The sequence below is a fragment of the Dreissena polymorpha genome, chromosome 14 (assembly GCF_020536995.1).
Source record: "Dreissena polymorpha isolate Duluth1 chromosome 14, UMN_Dpol_1.0, whole genome shotgun sequence".
Lineage (NCBI taxonomy): Eukaryota > Metazoa > Mollusca > Bivalvia > Myida > Dreissenidae > Dreissena > Dreissena polymorpha.
In genome coordinates, this window is record NC_068368.1 from 1,216,546 (window position 1) to 1,239,875 (window position 23,330).

General features: G+C 32.0%; 3 long non-coding RNA genes across 4 annotated transcripts; all 3 read right to left on the bottom strand.

The window, feature by feature from the left end:
* Window positions 1-1,751: 1,751 nt before the first annotated feature.
* Window positions 1,752-20,318, bottom strand: LOC127858564 (uncharacterized). Of its 2 annotated transcripts, none has more exons than XR_008038972.1 (4): window positions 20,239-20,318; window positions 5,871-5,956; window positions 3,691-3,737; window positions 1,752-1,870 (listed from the first exon to the last, which is right to left on the bottom strand). It is a non-coding gene; the product is annotated as an uncharacterized LOC127858564 (long non-coding RNA). The 2 variants fall into 2 exon arrangements; XR_008038971.1 differs by lacking the exon at window positions 20,239-20,318 and adding an exon at window positions 6,194-6,273.
* On the bottom strand, window positions 8,286-10,283 carry LOC127858563 (uncharacterized). Its single transcript, XR_008038970.1, has 2 exons — window positions 10,154-10,283; window positions 8,286-9,754 (listed from the first exon to the last, which is right to left on the bottom strand). It is a non-coding gene; the product is annotated as an uncharacterized LOC127858563 (long non-coding RNA).
* On the bottom strand, window positions 14,220-15,893 carry LOC127858565 (uncharacterized). Its single transcript, XR_008038973.1, has 3 exons — window positions 15,739-15,893; window positions 15,162-15,271; window positions 14,220-14,478 (listed from the first exon to the last, which is right to left on the bottom strand). It is a non-coding gene; the product is annotated as an uncharacterized LOC127858565 (long non-coding RNA).
* Window positions 20,319-23,330: the final 3,012 nt, after the last annotated feature.

Sequence of the window (23,330 nt, forward strand, 5' to 3'; positions counted from 1 at the left end):
ATGTCCTTTTTGTGTCATGTGTATTGAGCAGCCACACTGGAACTTGAATAACAATTTTGTTTTTGCCGCAATGAAAGGTCTCACATGTTCTTTTTTAACATGTTTTCCTGCTTATTCATACTGGCATGCGTGCATGCATTTTATTGTCTAAAACTACTATGTTTACCAATAGTTAACGCTTTACCAAACTTAAATCATTGACATTGTTACGACTTCACAAAGGAACTTAGAGCATATCACAAAACAGGAATATGAATATTATTTTCACATTAAAATATGACGGAATTTCAAATAAGGGATGGGCTGAATTGCACAAGTCGTTATCGCTGCAACAATCCTTGCGTACACAACCTCGTGACGTATGCAGTTGATGAGTACAATTCTCAAAATCATCACGTGACATGCATCTCGAGGCACATCCTCGTACAATGGAAGAGTGAACAAATGTGCCTTTGTCCGTTTCCTCTATCATTTCGAAATACACTTTCTGGAATATTTAAGAAAAAAAATATTTTTTGAAGCGGGATTATGTTTGGGCAAATTGCTCACAAATCTTCGAATAAAATATAATAAATAGACAAGTGATGTGTACATCTTATTAATGAATGACAGTTAATTATACACAATTTAATTTCATGAGCTCAATGTTGAATAGAGCAATATGCTGTAAACGCATGCATTTAATTCTTTACAGTTGTTGATTAAGCTCTATGTTAAAAAAAAAATTAGTTATCAAACGTTTTACCACTCAACTGAAATGATCAATTTCCGTTCTACTGTTTATGACACGATTCTATTGACAATACTGAACAGTACGATTTTAATTTGATGCTTTTTCATACATGTAATTGGCTATTGCTGATGTGTCGTATGGCTATAAATATATAGACAATTATCCTTTGAAGTATGTTGTTTAAATCACAAATTTCATTTTAAACTTCAGTTTTGTACCTACAACATAACTTAAACTCATTCATCATGTTCAGTCTTCTATACTATCAGATAATTGGGTAATAACGATCTATTTTTTCAAGAAAAACAACAACAACAGACACATGAGTTTTTACTGAAAAATAAACCTACCACGTTTTCAATGTCGTCGGGCCAAGAAAGCTACAAATAATAGGTGAACGTAAAGATTTAATTCAATTAGATGAAACACAACCTGGCATGACTGCTGTTCCGAGCACGGTCTCTTGAAGGCCTTGTAGTTGTTTGAGGGGTCCGAACCGCAGTCATCGGATATACAGTGCCAACATTCTAAACTAGTTACTCCTGCTCGATACAAAACATGAAATAATAAATAGAAGTACTATTTTCAGCGTATGGTGTGAATTCGATACAAGAGTAACAAAACAATGGCATTTCAAAAACTGACGGGCACACAGGCTTTCTTTATACAATCGATTTATTTGATACACTGCATAATTATTCACAATCCTTTAAGTTCAACACTAACCATAACACAAATATTATTATAACAATGTGTGCAGTCTATTATTTTTTCTTTTACTCCTTTTTACATATTTACCAATACTATACACGATAATAAATTGTGCATACAACCCACTTATAAGTATAAATGTGCTACTTTTAAAGAAGAATAATTTTATGTAAGTTTGTTCCTTGTTAAATTGATTAAAATTGGTTAATTTTTCGTATGTTTAATTTAAAATAGTTTTCATATTTGCATATTTCCACTTACCGCCCACGAAAGCCAAAATGACTACCACATCAATCGGTGATAATCCCATCATAATCTGCCATTGATTTCGGTGAATGTCAAATATAAGCGGCAAGACGTTTGACAGTTGTTATTAGAGAGACAACATGTTATCCCGCTGATTAAGCAGCCGTCACTCAAGGATTCCTGGAACGAACGAGAATGAACCTTCATGTAGTATTAACTATTACTTGGCGAACAAAAATACTATTGGTCAAAGCTAGTACGGATGGCCAGTTGAGAGGTGTGGTATGCCGTATATACATCGTTCTGTATAATAAATGCCATTGGTCATTTGCTCAAACTATCAGATAATTGTAATTATGTATCTCATTGTAATGTTTATGGGTGTTATTATTCCTCTTTTTGCGACGTTAAATTTAATTGCTGGACATTTGTTCACACCAGTTTTAATATATTATTTATACTCAAGTCTTAAATGTACTATATATGTTCTACGCGGTCAACTGTGTATTTGCATTTATACTCTTCATACTTATATAAAGCATATATTTATTTTAAGAGCTGTTCAACATAACAACGTATTACTATTGAAAGATTTAGCCCAAATTCCATTACTCCCTATGAATACGCAGTGTACTCCTAAAATAATATTCGATGCATTAAATAATTTCCAAAGAGTTAAACACTGTGATAGTTTACACCATTTTTTTAACAAATAACTTTATTATGTCTGCGACGTTGATGCCGGTCGTGTCACTTTAGTATGCGATGTTATTTCGTGAAAATGTCAATGCCCCATGCGTGTGTCCACGTGGTCGATGTAAAACTGAATTTAAATCAGCCTGACAAGTCAGTTGTGTCTTCAAAGGGTAACGTGAAACATCCTCTAACCAAGTGTCCGTATGTCAGTCCCAAAAATTAACATTTTGTCAAGACTTTATATGTGCTTTATTAAGACAAAAACTAAAAACATTTTCTCTTAAAAGGGATTGTAAACAGACTTTTTCAACCCTTCGAACTAGATTTCTTTGAAATCTAAAGAATTCTCATTAAACGCAATAATCCAGCAAAGGTTAATCATGAATGTGTTTTTATCTCCTCTGGGGTAGTAGAAAACAATGTTAATATACATTTTAAGCACAGAAAAACCACAATATACAACGTAATTAATTATATAAGAAAGTAGAGAATGTCTTTAACAATGACTTAAATAACAACTGTTAACTTGCAAAGCTTGTGGTTTAAGTATGTACACAAGTGTCAAAATGTTTCACTTGATTTTTATTTTAATGTAATTTATTTTGCTGTTACAAGTACTATTGCCATTAAAAAAAACCTGTAACGATTATAATAAGCATCTCTTTCACAAATAATCGTCGAAATGCAAATTTCATAAATGCAGTCCATACGATATCAAGACTAATTCGCCCGAAGGATATACGCGCGCAGTTGACATATTAAAGAGTTTGAGATATGCTGACTTATTTGGAACGACGTGTAATTTGCATGAGGAATATCTTCGTACGGCTCATTAAGATACATGGAATGAGTTGGCAATATCACTGGATGGCATCTTGATGACATATTAACGGCAGTGTGTCCAATGCATCATTTCATTTTATAAATTGGTTTGATAATTTGGTAAATAATATATCCATATGGTACAATCAAATGTAAAATGACATTCAGCAACTACTTAAAGCATCGTGTAAACAAGTATGATGATATAACATGCTTCAATAATATCAGTGAGTTAATATTTGTTTAATTTTAAAAGTAAACTGAAAGGTTTTATAAACATATGTACCTTTTCGGATAATGTGCATATACTCGTTTTAAAATGAATATAGATATTGCACTATTTATAAACCACACGTAATGTCATTTAACACTACGTTTCATCGTTTTATATACTTAATGTCAAACTAAATAGACATGACATGTTCTACAGTTTATCAAGAAAGTTGCATTAACAATCATTTTAATAACATATGATTTCTTACCTTTTATATTTCATTTATATTTGTATGTTCATGTTGTTTAAAGTTTACTGTAAAAAAAACATATCCATGATTAATTCATCAAACAAGAATGATCATATCTCAGTAACATGTTTTCAGATTAATATTTTCCAAGTTCATTGTTCCCTTCAAATAAAATTTGTAATACTACATTTCACTTTAATTCATCCTTTTATTAGCCATAAGGTTAACGGAATATCCCGCTAACTCCTTCATCCTCAGAGAGTATGTACCTAGTTTTGTTCTAATTCATTACATTTGCTCAACGTATGCCATCGAAGCTCTCATATTAGATACTGTACATAATCCCGATCAAACATTATTTGCGTTGGATCCACAACTACAAATGCCAGATGTATCACTCTTTATTACAAGAAGAACTGCTCTATTTTGGGAAACTTCCATTGGCTTTTCGCACTATTCTTTCACGATCTGCGTAGCATCAACCCGTTCAGTTTCAATAACGAATAATTAAGGGAATATTCCACCGTTTTTAGTAAATTACTTAACGTTACCAATACAAGAGCGTATCAAAGTTAGTAAATGTTAAAAAGGATATCCGATAACCGCTACTTGTTCGAGACGATCGATTTTTTTAAATCACTAAACACACATGTTTAAGTTGAAAATAACGTTTAATTAGTAACAAAACGATAAAAGAAGACAAGTAAAGCAGACTTCCAAATCCATATGTTGGCTTAAATGAATGAAATCGCCTTGCAAGTTGTATAGACATATTGTTGAGGATAATTTACGTACCACTTTATCTAAATCAATCTAAATAATTGCAATTCATTTACGGATAAATTATTACGAACTCGCATGTGAAAAGATTTAATACAGCAATTACTGAACAATTTAGAGACACGTATAGTGATTGCCCATTTTTTTTACGGGACTCTCATTTCATTCCGAAATAACGGAAATATGCTTCGTTCGACGGAAACGATTATTTATAAATAATGATATGGCATTAAGACTTTAAAGTGTAATTGGTAATGTAAAGGAGAAGAAGAGGTTGTCGAATTAAAGGAGCATATGTGATTTTGCTAAATGAAATAAAAAACGGATCAAACGTGAATAAATACAAAAACAAGAAAAAATGTTTATAGTAAGTGCAAGAAGAAAATCCATAAACTTATTGTTTAAACAATTGTTTTCGTAAATTGTTTAAATCTTCCCTAGAGTTGTATGCAGATATGTTCATACGATACAAACACAATATAAAAAATACTAGTTTAAGTGTCGTTATCGCTTTCATTGATATAATCCATAATTTGATGTATAGAATCATTTAAATATTACATAATATATTTTATTTAAAACATCCGTTGATAGTTATGATTTGTTCTAAATTTGATACAAATAAAAAGTTTAGATTTAAATATTGTATACTCGATTTAACGATGTTAAGCAATCATGAATCATTTATCATTTAATAAAAAACAATTTTTACTTATCGATGTATTTTGTTTTCGTTCCTATCATCGCTACATGCTTTTTCTCGACATGATTTAATATGGGCCGTGCTCTGTAAAAAAGGGGTTTAATGCATGTTTAAAGAAAGTCTCTTCTTAGCAAACATTTAGTTTAGGCGGACTGCACAGGCTTATCTGGGACGACACTTTACGCAAATGCATTAAACCCCTTTTTTTGTCACATAGCATGGCCCTTAATACATCTTGAAGACATATTATTAACAAAACAATTCAGATTCGTCACGGTGTTTGTTTTAGCAATCCATATTGATATAAATGGGGTTGCTGCATATTAAAAAATAATTGCGAAATTAAATTAAATTATTTGATTATTAAACTTATATCGACTTATGCATCACAAATTCTCTTCCGAAATCCAAATGCCGTAAGATTTAATATTGGGTGTGAAACATTGTATTGTTGTTCTCTCTAAGGTTTGTTCAAACATGCCACTATGGTCAAAACTGATCAAACTCCAAATGCCTGTAGGTGAATTTTCGGAAGGAATGCCCCTGATTGATTCATAGATTGATCATAAACATCCAACCTTCCATCAATTAAAACATAAATAAATGTTTACATGCGCTCTTAGAGAACGGCAGCTTTAGATACATATAACTGTAAAGTTATTGTACATGTGTAATATAGGCCTTAGCTCTCTGTATAAGATGACATAACGGCTACCTTGTTGTCATGGTAGTGGCAATACCGCAGTACCTCCTCCACGAAGCCTTTTTCGCAAAGGAGAAAACTATAGCCCACATATGTTGCTAAATTGTAAAATAAGTGTCAAAAACAAGATTGAAAACAAAGAAGTAGATCAAATCTGTGATGTTGAAAACTGTCAAACATCGAAAATCATGAATATAAGGCGAAAATACAACACTTATTCCAAAATGCACAAACTAAATGCCTTATGAATATATGAAAGTCTAGTACAGTTCCTTTTAAATACATTACTATGTAACCTTTCCTGTATATAAGTTAAATATGTATACGTAGCTTACCACTATTATATTCAACTTGTCACAGGAAATGTTCGTGTTGTCCTTTGTGTACTATTTCTTTTCAAAACTTGTGTCGTCTGTAATTAAAAACGAATTACTGCTATATAACTTTAACTTTACAAGTATATTTACTAGTATGTGTAGTTGAGTACTGTTATATTTGTGTTCGGGTGATTTCTAACACACCCGGAATGTGTTGCCCCCTTTAAGCAAAACAATAATACAATTTTGATTTATGTCGCGCATGTCTTGATACGTATTGCTGCTAGTTGGCTTTAACTGCCAGATATTTCAACTATTTGAACTTGCCCACCTCCATATGCTGGTGCCATTTGTTCCTACGTAAGTGGGGTCATAAGAGAAACCCGGCCATAGTTAGTGTCCTCTCTTTCTATGTGAAGAATAATTAATCTTAATCAGGCGAGTTGAGTCGGAAAATTTGTCTTGCAAGTCACTAGAGTTCTCGGATAACAGTTTCCACTGTCATAAAAATGCATCGCTTTTCTTTCATCACTGGGGAAAATTATGTGTTATTAACCATAGTGTCACAGACGTTTTAAGTGATTCTTTAATTCAAGATCAAGCTATTTCCTATAAGTATGTTATTAAGACCCGAGTCATCGTAAATATAAGTTTGAAATGACTGTTTGCCTATTTTTATTTGCAGATCATAAGCAAAGTCTAATATAATAGTATATTATAAATAAAAAATCTGAAGAATCTTAAAGGTGCCTTTTCACAGATTTTGGCATTTTTTAAACTTATTCATTAAATGCTTTATATCGATAAATGTAAACATTGGATTGTAAAAGCTCCAGTAAAAAATCAAGAATAAAATTAAAAAAAGGAAAAGAACATTGCCCGGACCAAGTTTCGAACCAGTGACCCCTGGAGTCCTTTCAGAGTCCTGAAGTAAAAACGCTTTAGCCTACTGAGCTATTCCGCCGAGTACACTTACTCGACGTATTTTATACCTTATATAAGCAATCTTCGTAGTTTCACAAAATTTAACGACAAAAGCAGAACTCTCCAAATTATTCAATCATTTCGCGTTGCAACGCTTTATAATTTTTAGGTTTTAAAATCGTCAAAAGATGCATATAATGGCTATATTAGACCATGGTAAATGTTCAGTATTACTGTTTCCTCACAAATATCATAACTAAAACGAAAATTTGCGAATCTGAAACAACTTTTTTCAATTTTGTCAATTTACCAAAGCGTGAAAAGATCCCTTTAACATCCCAGAAATTTTAGACTTGAGTTGCAATCGAGTTAAGACTGCAAACAAAAGCCATACAATGAATATATGTTATGCCGTATTGAAGTTCTTAAAAACACGTAATCAATTATTTCGCCATGTAACGGATAACACAAATTGATCTAACGTCTAGCTAACTCTTAAATAGTCAATAAAAATTTATGCAAGTCAAAAACTTGGAATCATTTGAATAACAACCATTTTTTAACATGTTTTGTAATACTGAAGCCACCATATCATATATTTGGACACAGGAATGTGTAACAGATAATGAAGCCACCATATCATATGTTTGGACACAGAAATGTGTCACAGATACTAATGCCACCATATCATATGTTTGGACACAGACAAATCCACTATATGAGTCGCGCTCTGAGAAAACTGGGCTTAATGCATGTGCGTAAAATGTCGTCCCAGATTAGCCTGTGCAGTTCGCACAGGCTAATCAGGAACGGCACTATACGCTTTTATGATATTTTTCGTTTAAATGAAGTCTCTTCTTAGCAAAATTCCAATTTAGGGGAAAAGTGTCGTCCCTGATTAGCCTGTGCGGAATCCATAGGATAATCTGGGACGACACTTTACGCAAATGCATTATGTCCAGTTTTCTCAGAACACGACTCATATGTTTGGACACAGACACATCCGATATATGTGGACTGTTCTGAGATTTTTGGTCAAAACGGGGATACATTGACCAAAATGACTTATTTACATATTCAGAAAGCTCCATGTATGGCGCACATGCTAAAATTAAGATGTTTGCAAAATTTATCAGTTTAAGGTTAAAATGGCTGATTTAGAAATGCCTATTAAAACACAAAAATAAACATTTCAAATTCTTGATTTATTTTCATGTCAATAAATTATGTTAATGCATTTTTAATAAGTCTTCAAGTGCATGAATAAAACAGTAACATATGGTTTTATAATATGATATACTTAATACTTCTCAAGAATTTGAAAAAATATAAACATTATAAAATGTATATTGGTTACCATGGAAATACCTTAAATAATTCAAACTATTGAAATTTTGTGTATGCAATGCACTTTTTAACTGTTTTTTGTTTAATTAATGATATATTGAAACAAACATTCTTCCATACTAAATGCAGATACAAAGTCATGGTGTCTATCTCAATAGATATAGACTCTTGTGGTTATTTGCGCCAAGTTCGTTTGCAGTACATTTGGATCTGATAAGATTACCTACATCTAGCCAATTTTAACAAATTAAATGACACTGCAAAATATGTCATACAAACTGTACCATATTTCAAAATTTGAATCTACTGTTTTCCAAAAATCATCAGTGATTGTTTACAAAGAACCTCAATGTTTTAATTGTACTGTAACCAAGGAAACCAAGATCTATACCCAACATTATTATTTGAAAGAGGTAAAAATAAAATAATATATTTAAAAAACTTAAACATTAAATATTATGTTCATTTAATCTTGTAAAAAAAACTAAAAAAAAACAATGTAATTACAAATTGCACTTTTAAATCTCTTAGCTATTCAGATTTAATTGTAATTCAAGAATTATATTCATCTTTAAAGAATTAAAACAGATCCCATTTAATTAAGTTCATGCATAGACAAACATAATATTCTCAGATTTGTTCAATGTTCATTTAATTGTACAATTAATTTACACATGGCTATCTTAAAACCTATTAAACGACAATAAATTCAGAAATCATCAATTTGTAAGTGTTAGTTGCATGGCGATGATCACAACTTTGTGGTCACAATGGTTACCATTGTAAAAATTAAAAAAATGCATACAGTTGTTTTAAGTTGACATATACTGTTAGAATGGAATAAAAATTATAAAAACTGCATAACAAAATGAGTATAGGTAAAATGTCTTATACATTCAAACATATTCCATAAATATGAGTGAGGTCTTGAGGCAGTTAACTCTTACATCTACAAGTGTTGCAGTACATTATCATAGACTGCTCATGATTTGAAAATGCAACAACAACTAGGTGTAATATGCGTTATTAATCACATATTGTTGGCATTGCTACATCTGCAAGTGGGATAGACAGGAATAGTTTCTTTTCACATCATTCTTATTCTTCCTCTTATAGCACAGGCATTGAGAAGAGAGGCGTAGTGTTTCCTGTTGGATTGGTATACAATATGTTATGAGAGGCGTAGTGTTTCCTGTTGGATTGGTATACAATATGTTATGAAACTTCTTCCCAAAAAGGTCAAGTATTCCTTCTGCGCATTGACCCTGTCTGGCTGTTTATCTTCCAGCTGGCATGTCTGATGTTATTCTGTGTAAAACAAAAATGAGATTTAATCAGTTTTTATTAAATTAAGCAAATTGAGGGTCATTATGCTGCTCAATGACAACATAAAATTTTAATTGCACTTTCACTTTTATACAGTTACAAACAATGAGTATAGGGGAATTTCCTGATAGGAATTTCTCCAAAACAAAACTGTATTATTTTTTTTATTTAGGTGGGAAATATAAATAATTTAGTGATGAAATTTCACAATCAATTATAATAAAACAAATAAGAACTTTATTTATTAACTTAATGTAAACTAAATATAAGGAACTGGGTCGCCATTTTTACTTTCGTTTTCAGTTGTAAATATGTTGTTTTTTGTAAATATTTTGGACATTTAACATAAAAAGTGAATTTGATTAGAAGAATAACACCTACCTTTTCAAAGAAGAGTTCAATCCAAACATTATTATTAGCATCGACATGAAATCGGTATCAACATATGTTGAAAAATTGTGTGTGGCTATAAATAATTCCGTGGCCGACATTGGTAAAAGGGAAGTAATAACTCAGCTCATTGACATTAAAAGGTCAAAATCAACTATTTGTTTGCTAACAAATTCTTTCAAGTACTAGTCTATGCCGATATTTATATTACTTAAATAAGATAAATGGCAAAATCACAGAAAACCTTAGGCAATTTATACAAAATTCAGCGCAAGTTTAGCGACGTCATTTCGAATGAGTTTTCTCATAATGACGCTTGCCGAATTAGTACCAAAAGTCTCAGAACACGACACATATAATCTACACTACGCAAAAAGACAACGGGCTATAATTCAGCCAAAAGTTATCGCCGTAAAAATTCCTTTATTTTTGAACTTATTAGACAATTAAAAAATGTGAAAGTTTGAGCAATACTTCCTCAGTACGGAAAGAGATGCTAAACCACATTATTGGGGTATATACTTAATATTGATACTAACTAATATCTACATATTAAGGTCATTTATCTGCAACAGTTTGAGCGAGATCCATCCAGTATGCAAAGAGAAGTTAAACCCACAAATATTGTGGACTACGACATGAAGACGATATTTCAGCCATAGGGTTCATACTTCTTCCATCTATCGCCGCAGCCCAAATACAATTCGTTTAGAATAATCTACATATTAAGGGTGCTTCAGCAATCGAATTAACGAGATCCACCAAGTAGTAAAAGAATAAATCAAAACACAAAGTTCGGAATGTACTGACGGCGTCCGGACAGACGGGATTCAATGTTTTCAATATAGATTAGTTGAAGTTGTTTAAACGAATGCGAACATTTCAGTTATTCATCCGGTTGTACTGAGTGATTATTGTCTGATTATTTAATTAAATGATAACACACATCATCATCACACGTATTGTCGTCAACTATGTTTAGTACATCCTGCCAAATGAATAGCCTTATGTTAGATATAGAGAGTACTATGTTAGTGCGATTGTGTACTTGAGTTTATCCGACGAGTTGAAGAAAGGTTTACATGGCGATGCTTGCCAAGTTCACAATCACACTATTATTATAGTATTATGTTTATCCTAATAAACCGTATAGAATGTTACAAATCTAAATTAAAAGAGAAAGTAAAAAACGGGGGCTGTACCTTTAAAATTTTCACATATTTTTACTCGCGTACATTGTATGAATATAAAAACATGTCGATCTTCTTGCGCATTAACGCGAAATAGTTCTGCAGTTAAGCGTATGATTGCTAAAAAATGAAGAGATTAAACATCATATACCTCGATTAAATTTTATTCAATACATTAGAATACACATTTTTTAAATTATAAAATATTAAGTATTAAATGATAATACGCAAATAATTTTCAATCAAAAAGGAGAAGGTCGCCAGTTGAAATCATGAATGAAACATGTGACAGTGTTAAAACACAGCGAATAGAACTGGAACAAAAAAATAAACAAATATCACGCGAATTACACAGATCGTTGGATTTATTAAGTGTAAAAGTTGAAATTTCGTACATTTAAGACTGCTCCATAAAACGTAGTGTGTTTGAAGAAGATTCATCGTAATTAAGAGCGACACGTGATTTTGTGCCGATTGGAAGGGAAAAGAAAGAATATCAATGTTCGAATTATTGTCATTGATAACAATTTAATAAAATAACAAGAACATATACATTTTCCTTTTTTAATTTGGTCAATAAAATGCTCATTAAATATCTTGATACATTCTTACTGCTTAAATCGTGTACAAGTCTTCACTGCGTTTGACCTTTAACCAGAGGTGAAAGGCCAAAAAAGTAGTTCCTATGTACATGTACAGCCGTTCGATAAAGGAAAGGTGAGGGATAAACTTTATCCAGGGTGCAGGATCACGTGACTATGTTGGGTTTTCCCACTTAAACTTCAATGGATGTAACACACCGGTAAGTGCTATTTTTTTCTTCAATTAACTTTTAAACACATTTTTTCTTTAGAATTTCAAGTAGCGCATACAAAATAGATTTTTATGCTGCTTATGGCAATGTGAAATACTTCAGAATTACATTATGTAATAAGCCTGTTTTATTGTTAAAATAGTCCATGTGTAGCGCACGTATTGCTACACGCAACGTGAAAGTTTGTCAACGATTTCAGACAAATTCATGGGTTTATTCTTATACATTAAGATATCGGCACGAACTGCAAGAAAAACTGTCGTTTATGCACTAAAGACGTTTGCATATGTCTTTCATTAACTTGAGACGTGTGTAATAAATAGGGTACATGTTAATGGAAGGGATTTACGATCGAGCGGAAATTTAATTTATCACGCAATCGCCTTAATGGAATCAGTACGGCCGTTAAAAGCATCAACGTATTGGTATGAACATTACATCAATAATTAAAAGGTTTGCAACAAGTATACATTCAGTTCTGTGAATGTTTAGCTGTCCATCGTATCTTTAATTTATGTTGCCTAATTAAGCATGCTTGTTGCGAAAATGATATGGTACGAATCTTTCTTACACAAGTGTTAGGTACAATCGTGGTTGTTAAAATACATGGTCTAAGCAGTTTCAGAGCATTATGTCTATACACCTTTGGGCTTAACACATGAGCAAAGTCTTCTTGAAAACCATACTCACATAGTTGTCTTCGATACTCTATAAAAACATTTTCATAGGTTTGTTATTATTTTCTTAATTTTATTTACTGCCAGAAGAAGCCTTTTGATATATAAGAATATCTTATATAATAATAATAAAACATGAGCAGTTATGCAATTGCCAGATTAAATAAGTAAGCCATAAATACATGTTGCAATTGTTAAACATAGCACGATCAAAAGTAAATCTTGATATTGTCCGAACATCGTTGATCTTTCATGGTTGCATTCTCAATAAACCTTTCTTAAATGCTAACAAGCGATGTCTACCCTCCGTCAGCAGGCAAGTATGTCGATAAAGGTTATGTCATTGGACACAATTATAGAACGGTTTCAAAATGTATCATGCGATATACTTGTGTGTGTTCTTATTCACTACTTTTATTAAAAACACCAAACTATATATATATATATATATATATATATATATATATATATATATATATATATATATATATATATATATATATATATATATATATATATATATATATATATATATATATATATATATGTGTGTGTGTGTGTGTGTAAAATGATTAAATCTGGAATCTACGTATTGAAACAGCCAATAGCAAAGCATAAGTGCAATAAACATGGGGAAGCGTTTGTGATCATACTGTTTGTAGTATGTAAAAAGTTATTTATTAATGTTCGGTAAATTAATTGCAGTATTTAACCGAGCATCAATATTTATAAAGACTGACGGAATAATATAAGATAAATAGGTGTATATTCTTAAGAAGTATATACTATGAATACTGTTATATAATTAATAACTTGTTTGTTTAAATTCAAAGCAAGTCAAGACTCTGTCGACAAATTTAATACAAGTATGCTGGTCCACCGACATATATAACCTAATTTACTACTTCAGAGCAGAATAACCTACAAACTAAGTCTCCTAGATAATTAAATTGTCTTCCATCTCGTCATGGCACTTAGGAAGTTATCGCTGATGTCGTGCTGTACTTTTACTACACACAGAAATATTTCTGAAACTATATTAAAATGGCATGTTTTCTACCCTTTTAAATAATGGCATTTCTGCGTCAAAATATTAGCCGCGAGTACAGTATCGAAGTTGATGACAGATGCCAGAAATGACAATACTTGCATTTTTGACAAATATTTTATTGATGCTATCGATAGCATGGCGGTGTATCCATTCTTATGATGTTTTTGGATGAAATATAGTTGGACATTAAAGTAATGGAACGTATTCCAGAAATGGTTTAATCGAATAAGACGCTATCTGCAAGGAAAGACTTTATAACACAATTTCATATATTTTAATCATCATTTGAGAACGTGATCATATATATCTAAAATGTTTTAACTGTTTGTTTCATATGGCGGTAATACAATCGAGCAACTTTATATCCCGGGAAAAACTAGTTTGACAAACAAATGTGGTGCCAATAGGAGTTAACAGTAATAGGCCACAATTGTATTTCACCTGATATGTGAATATGTATCCAATTGATGAGTACAATTCCCGAAATCATCACGTGATTTGCATCTCGAGGCACATTCTCGTACAATGGAAGAGTGAATAAATGTGCCTTTGTCCGTTTCCGCTATCATTTCGAAATACACTTTCTGGAATATTTAAGAAAAATATTGTTTAAAGCATGATTATTTTGGGCATATCGCTCACAAATCTTCAAATAAAATAATTATAATACATAGAAAAGTGGTGTGTACATCTTATTTAAGGACAGTAAATTATACAATATTTAATTTCATGAGCTCAATGTAGAATAAAGCAACGTATATGCTGTGCACGCAGACATCTATTAGTGTACATTCTGCGTTAAGATCGATGTAAAAATACAAATAAGTAACAAACGTGTTATCACTAAACGGAAATGATCAAGTTTCGTTCTTCTTTTTATGACACTATTCTATTGGCAATACTAAACAGGCCGATTTTAAGTCGATGCTCTTTTATACATGTACTTGTCTTTTGCTGGTGTGTAATATAGATGTGAATATATAGGCAATGTCGTGTGAAGTTGGTTGTTTAAATCACAAATTTCATTTTAAAATTCAGTTTTATATCGAAAACATAATTTAAACTCATTCATCATGTTCAATCTTCTATACTATCAGAAAATTGGATAATAACGAGATTAAAAAGAAAAAGAAAAACAACAACAACAACTGACACCAGAGTTTTTACTGAAAAATAAACCGACCACGTTTGCTATGTCGTCGGATCCAGACAGCTACAAATAATAGAGTGCATGTAATGATTTAAATTTAATGAGATGAAACACAACCTGGCATGACTGTTGTTCCGCACACGGTCTCTTGGAGGCCTTGTAGTTGTTGGAGGGGTCCGAACCGCAGTCATTGGACATACAGTGTCAACATTCTAAACTAGTTACTCCTGCTCGATACAAACAAATATATATTGATTAGACTTACTAATCTCCACGTATGGTGAGAATTCGATACAAGAGTATTAATGCAATGGCATTCATAAACTGCCGGGCACACGGGTTTTCTGTATACAATCAATTTATTTGATAAAAAAATGCATAATTATTCGCAATCCTTTAATTCCAACCCGAATTACCCCTTACACAAATATTATTTCTAATTTGTATTACTCATCATAACATATTTACCAATACTATACACGATAATAAATTGTACATACAATACTTATGAGTACAAATTTGTTACTTACAAAGAAGAATCATTTTGAATATGTTTTTTGCTTATTAAATTGATTAAAATTCGTTAATTTAACCTTTTGCGTTTTCGTTGGATGAATTATACCAAAGGAGTACACAAACTTAACATCGTATGTTTAATTTATAATAGTTTTCATATTTGCATATTTCCACTTACCGCCCACGAAAGCCAAAATGACTACCACATCAATCGGTGATAAGCCCATCATAATCTGCCATTGAATTCGGTGAATGTCAAATATAAGCGGAAACACGCTTGACAGTTGTTATTAGAGAGACAACGTGTGATCCCGCTGATTTAGCAGCCGTCACTCAAGGATTCCTGGAACGAACGAGAATGAACCTTCAGTAGTATTAATTATTACTTGGCAGACAAAAATACTATTGATCAAAGCTGGCACGGATGGCGAGTTAAGTGGTGTGGTATGCTGTATACATTGATTTATATATGCCATTGGTCATTTGGCTCAAACTATCAGATAATTGTTAAAGTTTATCTCATTGTAATTTTTGTGGGTGTTATTATTCCTCTTTTTGCGGCGTTCAATTTAATTGCTGGACATTTGTTCATACCAGATTTAATATATTACTAATACTTATGTCTTAAATGTTCTATATATGTTGTACTCGAACAAATGTGTATTTGCATGTACACTCCACATTTTTATAACTAGCATATATTTATTTTAGAGCTGTTCAACATAGCAACGTATTACTATTGATAGATTCAGCTCAGATTCCATTACTTCCTATGAATCCGCGGTGTACTCCTAAAATAATATTCGATTCATTAAATAGTTTCCAAAGAGTTAAACACTGTGATAGTTAAAACCATTTTTTAACAAATAACTTTGTTATGTCTGCGACGTTGATGCCGTTCGTGTCTCTTTAGTATGCCATGTTATTTCGTGAAAATGTCAATGCCCCATGCGGGTGTCCACGGTCGTTGTAAAACGGAATGCAAATCAGCCTGACAAGTCAGTTGTGTCTTCACAGGGTAACGTTTTACATCCTCTTACCGAATGTCAGTATGTCAGTCCTCAAAATAAACATTTTGTCAAGACTAAATATGTTGCTTTTTAAAAACTGAAAACATTTTCTCTTAAAAGGGATTGTAAAAAAGACTTTTTCAACCCTTCGAACTAGATTTCTTTGAAATCTAAAGAATTCTTATTGCTCACAAAATGCGTAACTTATTAAGCGCAATAATCCACCAAAGGTTAATTATGGATGTGTTTTAATCACCTCTGGGGTAGTCCAACCCATATCAATATAAATTTTAACCCTTTACACAAATGTTTATATTTAAGTCACAGAAAAACAATACTATTCATTGTAAATAATCATATAAGAAGGTAGAGAACATCTATAATAATGACTTAAATAACAACTGTCAACATGCAAATGAAAGCGTGTGGTTAAGTATGTACACAAGTGTCCAAATGATTCAATTGATTTTAATGTAATTGATTTTGCTTCTATAAGTACGATTGCAATCAAAAAACGGTAACGATTATAATAAGCATCCCTTTTACAAATAATCGTCGAATGCAAATTTTATAAAAGCAGTCTATACGATATCAAGACTAATTCGCCTGAAGGATATACGCGCGCAGTTGACATCTTAAAGAGTTTTAGATGTGCTGACTTATTTGGAACGACGTGTAATTTTAAGGAGGAATATCTTTTTATGGCTCATTAAGATACATGGAATGAGTTGGCAATATCACTGGATGGAATCTTGATGACAAATTAACGGCAGTGTGTCCAATGCATCATTTTATTTTGTAAATTGGTTTCATATGTTGACAAATAATATATCCAGATAGTACAATCAAATGTGAAATGACATTCAACAACAACTAAAAACATCGTGTAAACAAGTATTAGGATATAACATTCTTCAACAATAACAGTGAGGTTCAGTGTAATATTTGTTTAAAAGTTAACACACATGTCTTGTAAACATGTGAACCTTTTTCTGATAATTTACAAATACAGGTTATATATATATAGATATAACCCACTATGTCATTTTAACGCTTTCATCCTTTCAGTTTAACAGATTTATATACTTGATGTGAAACTAAATAAACATTACATGTTCTGCAGTTTATCAATAAACTTGCATGTACAATCATTTAAATAACATAAGACTTCTTACCTTGTATATTGCATTTATATTTGTATGTTCATGTTTTTTTTAAAATACACTTTCCAAAAAACATTTCCATGATTCACCAAAGAAGAATGATCATATCTCAGAAACATTTATTGAGAGAAATAGTTTTCCGAGTTAATTGTTCACTTCAAACAAAATTTGTATGACTACATTTCATTTAAATTCATACTATTATTCGCTATAAGGTTAATGGAATATCCCGCTGGTTACTTCATTCTCAGAGAGTATGAAGCTTGTTTTGTTCTGATTCATTACATTCGCTCAACGTATGCCATCGAAGCTCTCATATTGGAGACTGTACATAATCCCGATCAAACATTATTTGCGTTGGATCCACAACTACAAATGCCAGATGTATAACTTTTATTACACGAAAAACTGCTCTATTTTGGGAAACTTCAATTGGCTATTCGCACTATTCTCTACGATTTGCGTATCATCAAACCGTTCAGTTTCAATAACGAATTATTAAGGAAATAATCCACCGTTTTCAGTAAATTACTGGACGTTACCAATACAAAAGCGTATCAAATTTAGAAAATGTTAAAACCGTACCGGACAACACTTACTCGTTCGAGTCGACCGATTTTTTTTTAAATTACTAAACACACATGTTTAAGTTGAAAATAACGTTTAATTAGTAACAAAACGATAAATGAAGACAAGTAAAGCAGACTTCCAAACCCATATGTTGGCTTAAATGAATGAAATCGCCTTGCAAGTTGTATAGACACATTGTTGAGGATAATTTACGTAATCTAAATCTATCTAAATAATTGCAATTCATTTACGGATAAATTATTACGAACTCGCATGTGAAAAGATTTAATACAGCAATTACTGAACAATTTAGAGACACGTATAGTGATTGCCCAGTTTTTTACGGGACTCTCATTTCATTCCGAAATAACGGAAATATGCTTCGTTTGACGGAAACGATTATTTATAAATAATGATATGGCATTAAGACTTTAAAGTGTAATTGGTAATGTTAAGGAGAAGAAGAGGTTGTCGAATTAAAGGAGCATATGTGATTTTGCTAAATGAAATAAAAAACGGATCAAACGTGAATAAATACAAAAACAAGAAGAAATGTTTATAGTAAGTGCAAGAAGAAAATCCATAAACTAATTGTTTAAACAATTGTTTTCGTAAATTGTTTAAATCTTCCCTAGAGTTGTATGCAGATATGTTCATACGATACAAACACAATATAAAAAATACTAGTTTAAGTGTCGTTATCGCTTTCATTGATATAATCCATAATTTGATGTATAGAATCATTCAAATATTACATAATATATTTTATTTAAAACATCCGTTGATAGTTATGATTTGTTCTAAATTTGATACAAATAAAAAGTTTAGATTTAAATATTGTATACTCGATTTAACGATGTTAAGCAATCATGAATCATTTATCATTTAATAAAAAACAATTTTTACTTATCGATGTATTTTGTTTTCGTTCCTATCATCGCTACATGCTTTTTCTCGACATGATTTAATATGGGCCGTGCTCTGTAAAAAAGGGGTTTAATGCATGTTTAAAGAAAGTCTCTTCTTAGCAAACATTTAGTTTAGGCGGACTGCACAGGCTAATCTGGGACGACACTTTACGCAAATGCATTAAACCCCTTTTTTTGTCACATAGCATGGCCCTTAATACATCTTGAAGACATATTATTAACAAAACAATTCAGATTCGTCACGGTGTTTGTTTTAGCAATCCATATTGATATAAATGGGGTTGCTGCATATTAAAAAATAATTGCGAAATTAAATTAAATTATTTGATTATTAAACTTATATCGACTTATGCATCACAAATTCTCTTCCGAAATCCAAATGCCGTAAGATTTAATATTGGGTGTGAAACATTGTATTGTTGTTCTCTCTAAGGTTTGTTCAAACATGCCACTATGGTCAAAACTGATCAAACTCCAAATGCCTGTAGGTGAATTTTCGGAAGGAATGCCCCTGATTGATTCATAGATTGATCATAAACATCCAACCTTCCATCAATTAAAACATAAATAAATGTTTACATGCGCTCTTAGAGAACGGCAGCTTTAGATACATATAACTGTAAAGTTATTGTACATGTGTAATATAGGCCTTAGCTCTCTGTATAAGATGACATAACGGCTACCTTGTTGTCATGGTAGTGGCAATACCGCAGTACCTCCTCCACGAAGCCTTTTTCGCAAAGGAGAAAACTATAGCCCACATATGTTGCTAAATTGTAAAATAAGTGTCAAAAACAAGATTGAAAACAAAGAAGTAGATCAAATCTGTGATGTTGAAAACTGTCAAACATCGAAAATCATGAATATAAGGCGAAAATACAACACTTATTCCAAAATGCACAAACTAAATGCCTTATGAATATATGAAAGTCTAGTACAGTTCCTTTTAAATACATTACTATGTAACCTTTCCTGTATATAAGTTAAATATGTATACGTAGCTTACCACTATTATATTCAACTTGTCACAGGAAATGTTCGTGTTGTCCTTTGTGTACTATTTCTTTTCAAAACTTGTGTCGTCTGTAATTAAAAACGAATTACTGCTATATAACTTTAACTTTACAAGTATATTTACTAGTATGTGTAGTTGAGTACTGTTATATTTGTGTTCGGGTGATTTCTAACACACCCGGAATGTGTTGCCCCCTTTAAGCAAAACAATAATACAATTTTGATTTATGTCGCGCATGTCTTGATACGTATTGCTGCTAGTTGGCTTTAACTGCCAGATATTTCAACTATGTGAACTTGCCCACCTCCATATGCTGGTGCCATTTGTTCCTACGTAAGTGGAGTCATAAGAGAAACCCGGCCATAGTTAGTGTCCTCTCTTTCTATGTGAAGAATAATTAATCTTAATCAGGCGAGTTGAATCGGAAAATTTGTCTTGCAAGTCACTAGAGTTCTCGGATAACAGTTTCCACTGTCATATAAATGCATCGCTTTTCTTTCATCACTGGGGAAATTTATGTGTTATTAACCATAGTGTCACAGACGTTTTAAGTGATTCTTTAATTCAAGATCAAGCTATTTCCTATAAGTATGTTATTAAGACCCGAGTCATCGTAAATATAAGTTTGAAATGACTGTTTGCCTATTTTTATTTGCAGATCATAAGCAAAGTCTAATATAATAGTATTTTATAAATAAAACATCTGAAGAATCTTAACATCCCAGAAATTTTAGACTAGAGTTGCAATCGAGTTAAGACTGCAAACAAAAGCGATACAATGAATATATGTTATGCCATATTGAAGTTCTTTAAAACACGTAATCAATTATTTCGCCATGTAACGGATAACACAAATTGATCTAACGTCTAGCTAACTCTTAAATAGTCAATAAAAATTTATGCAAGTCAAAAACTTGGAATCATTTGAATAACAACCATTTTTTAACATGTTTTGTAATACTGAAGCCACCATATCATATATTTGGACACAGGAATGTGTAACAGATAATGAAGCCACCATATCATATGTTTGGACACAGAAATGTGTCACAGATACTGATGCCACCATATCATATGTTTGGACACAGAAATGTGTCACAGATACTGATGCCACCATATCATATGTTTGGACACAGAAATGTGTCACAGATACTGATGCCACCATATCATATGTTTGGACACAGAAATGTGTCACAGATACTAATGCCAACATATCATATGTTTGGACACAGACAAATCCACTATATGAGTCGCGCTCTGAGAAAACTGGGCTTAATGCATGTGCGTAAAATGTCGTCCCAGATTAGCCTGTGCAGTCCGCACAGGCTTATCAGGGACGACACTTTACGCTTTTATGACATTTTTCGTTTCAATGAAGTCTCTTCTTAGCAAAAATTACAATTTTGACGGAAAGTGTCGTCCATGATAAGCCTGTGCGGACTGCACAGGCTAATTTGGGACGACACTTTACGCACATGTATTATGCCCAGTTTTCTCAGAACACGACTCATATGTTTGGACACAGACACATCCGATATATAATCTACACTACGCAAAAAGACAACGGGCTATAATTCAGCCAAAAGTTATCGCCGTAAAAATTCCTTTATTTTTGAACTTATTAGACAATTAAAAATGTGAAAGTTTGAGCAATACTTCCTCAGTACGGAATGAGATGCTAAACCACATTATTGGGGTATATACTTAATATTGATACTAACTAATATCCACACATTAAGGTCATTTATCTGCGACAGTTTGAGCGAGATCCATCCAGTATGCAAAGAGAAGTTAAACCCACAAATATTGTGGACTACGACATGAAGACGATATTTCAGCCATAGGGTTCATACTTCTTCCATCTATCGCCGCAGCCCAAATACAATTTGTTTAGAATAATCTACATATTAAGGGTGCTTCAGCAATCGAATCAACGAGATCCACCAAGTAGTAAAAGAATAAATCAAAACACAAAGTTCGGAATGTACTGACGGCGTACGGACAGACGGGATTCAATGTTTTCAATATAGATTAGTTGAAGTTGTTTAAACGAATGCGAACATTTCAGTTATTCATCCGGTTGTACTGAGTGATTATTGTCTGATTATTTAATTAAATGATAACACACATCATCATCACACGTATTGTCGTCAACTATGTTTAGTACATCCTGCCAAATGAATAGCCTTATGTTAGATATAGAGAGTACTATGTTAGTGCGATTGTGTACTTGAGTTTATCCGACGAGTTGAAGAAAGGTTTACATGGCGATGCTTGCCAAGTTCACAATCACACTATTATTATAGTATTATGTTTATCCTAATAAACATTATAGAATGTTACAAATCTAAATTAAAAGAGAAAGTAAAAAACGGGGGCTGTACCTTTAAAATTTTCACATATTTTTACTCGCGTACATTGTATGAATATAAAAACATGTCGATCTTCTTGCGCATTAACGCGAAATAGTTCTGCAGTTAAGCGTATGATTGCTAAAAAGTGAAGAGATTAAACATCATATACCTCGATTAAATTTTATTTAATACATTAGAATACACATTTTTTAAATTATAAAATATTAAGTATTAAATGATAATACGCAAATAATTTTCAATCAAAAAGGAGAAGGTCGCCAGTTGAAATCATGAATGAAACATGTGACAGTGTTAAAACACAGCGAATAGAACTGGAACAAAAAAATAAACAAATATCACGCGAATTACACAGATCGTTGGATTTATTAAGTGTAAAAGTTGAAATTTCGTACATTTAAGACTGCTCCATAAAACGTAGTGTGTTTGAAGAAGATTCATCGTAATTAAGAGCGACACGTGATTTTGTGCCGATTGGAAGGGAAAAGAAAGAATATCAATGTTCGCATTATTGTCATTGATAACAATTTAATAAAATAACAAGAACATATACATTTTCCTTTTTTTATTTGGTCAATAAAATGCTCATTAAATATCTTGATACATTCTTACTGCTTAAATCGTGTACAAGTCTTCACTGCGTTTGACCTTTAACCAGAGGTGAAAGGCCAAAAAAGTAGTCCCTATGTACATGTACAGCCGTTGGATAAA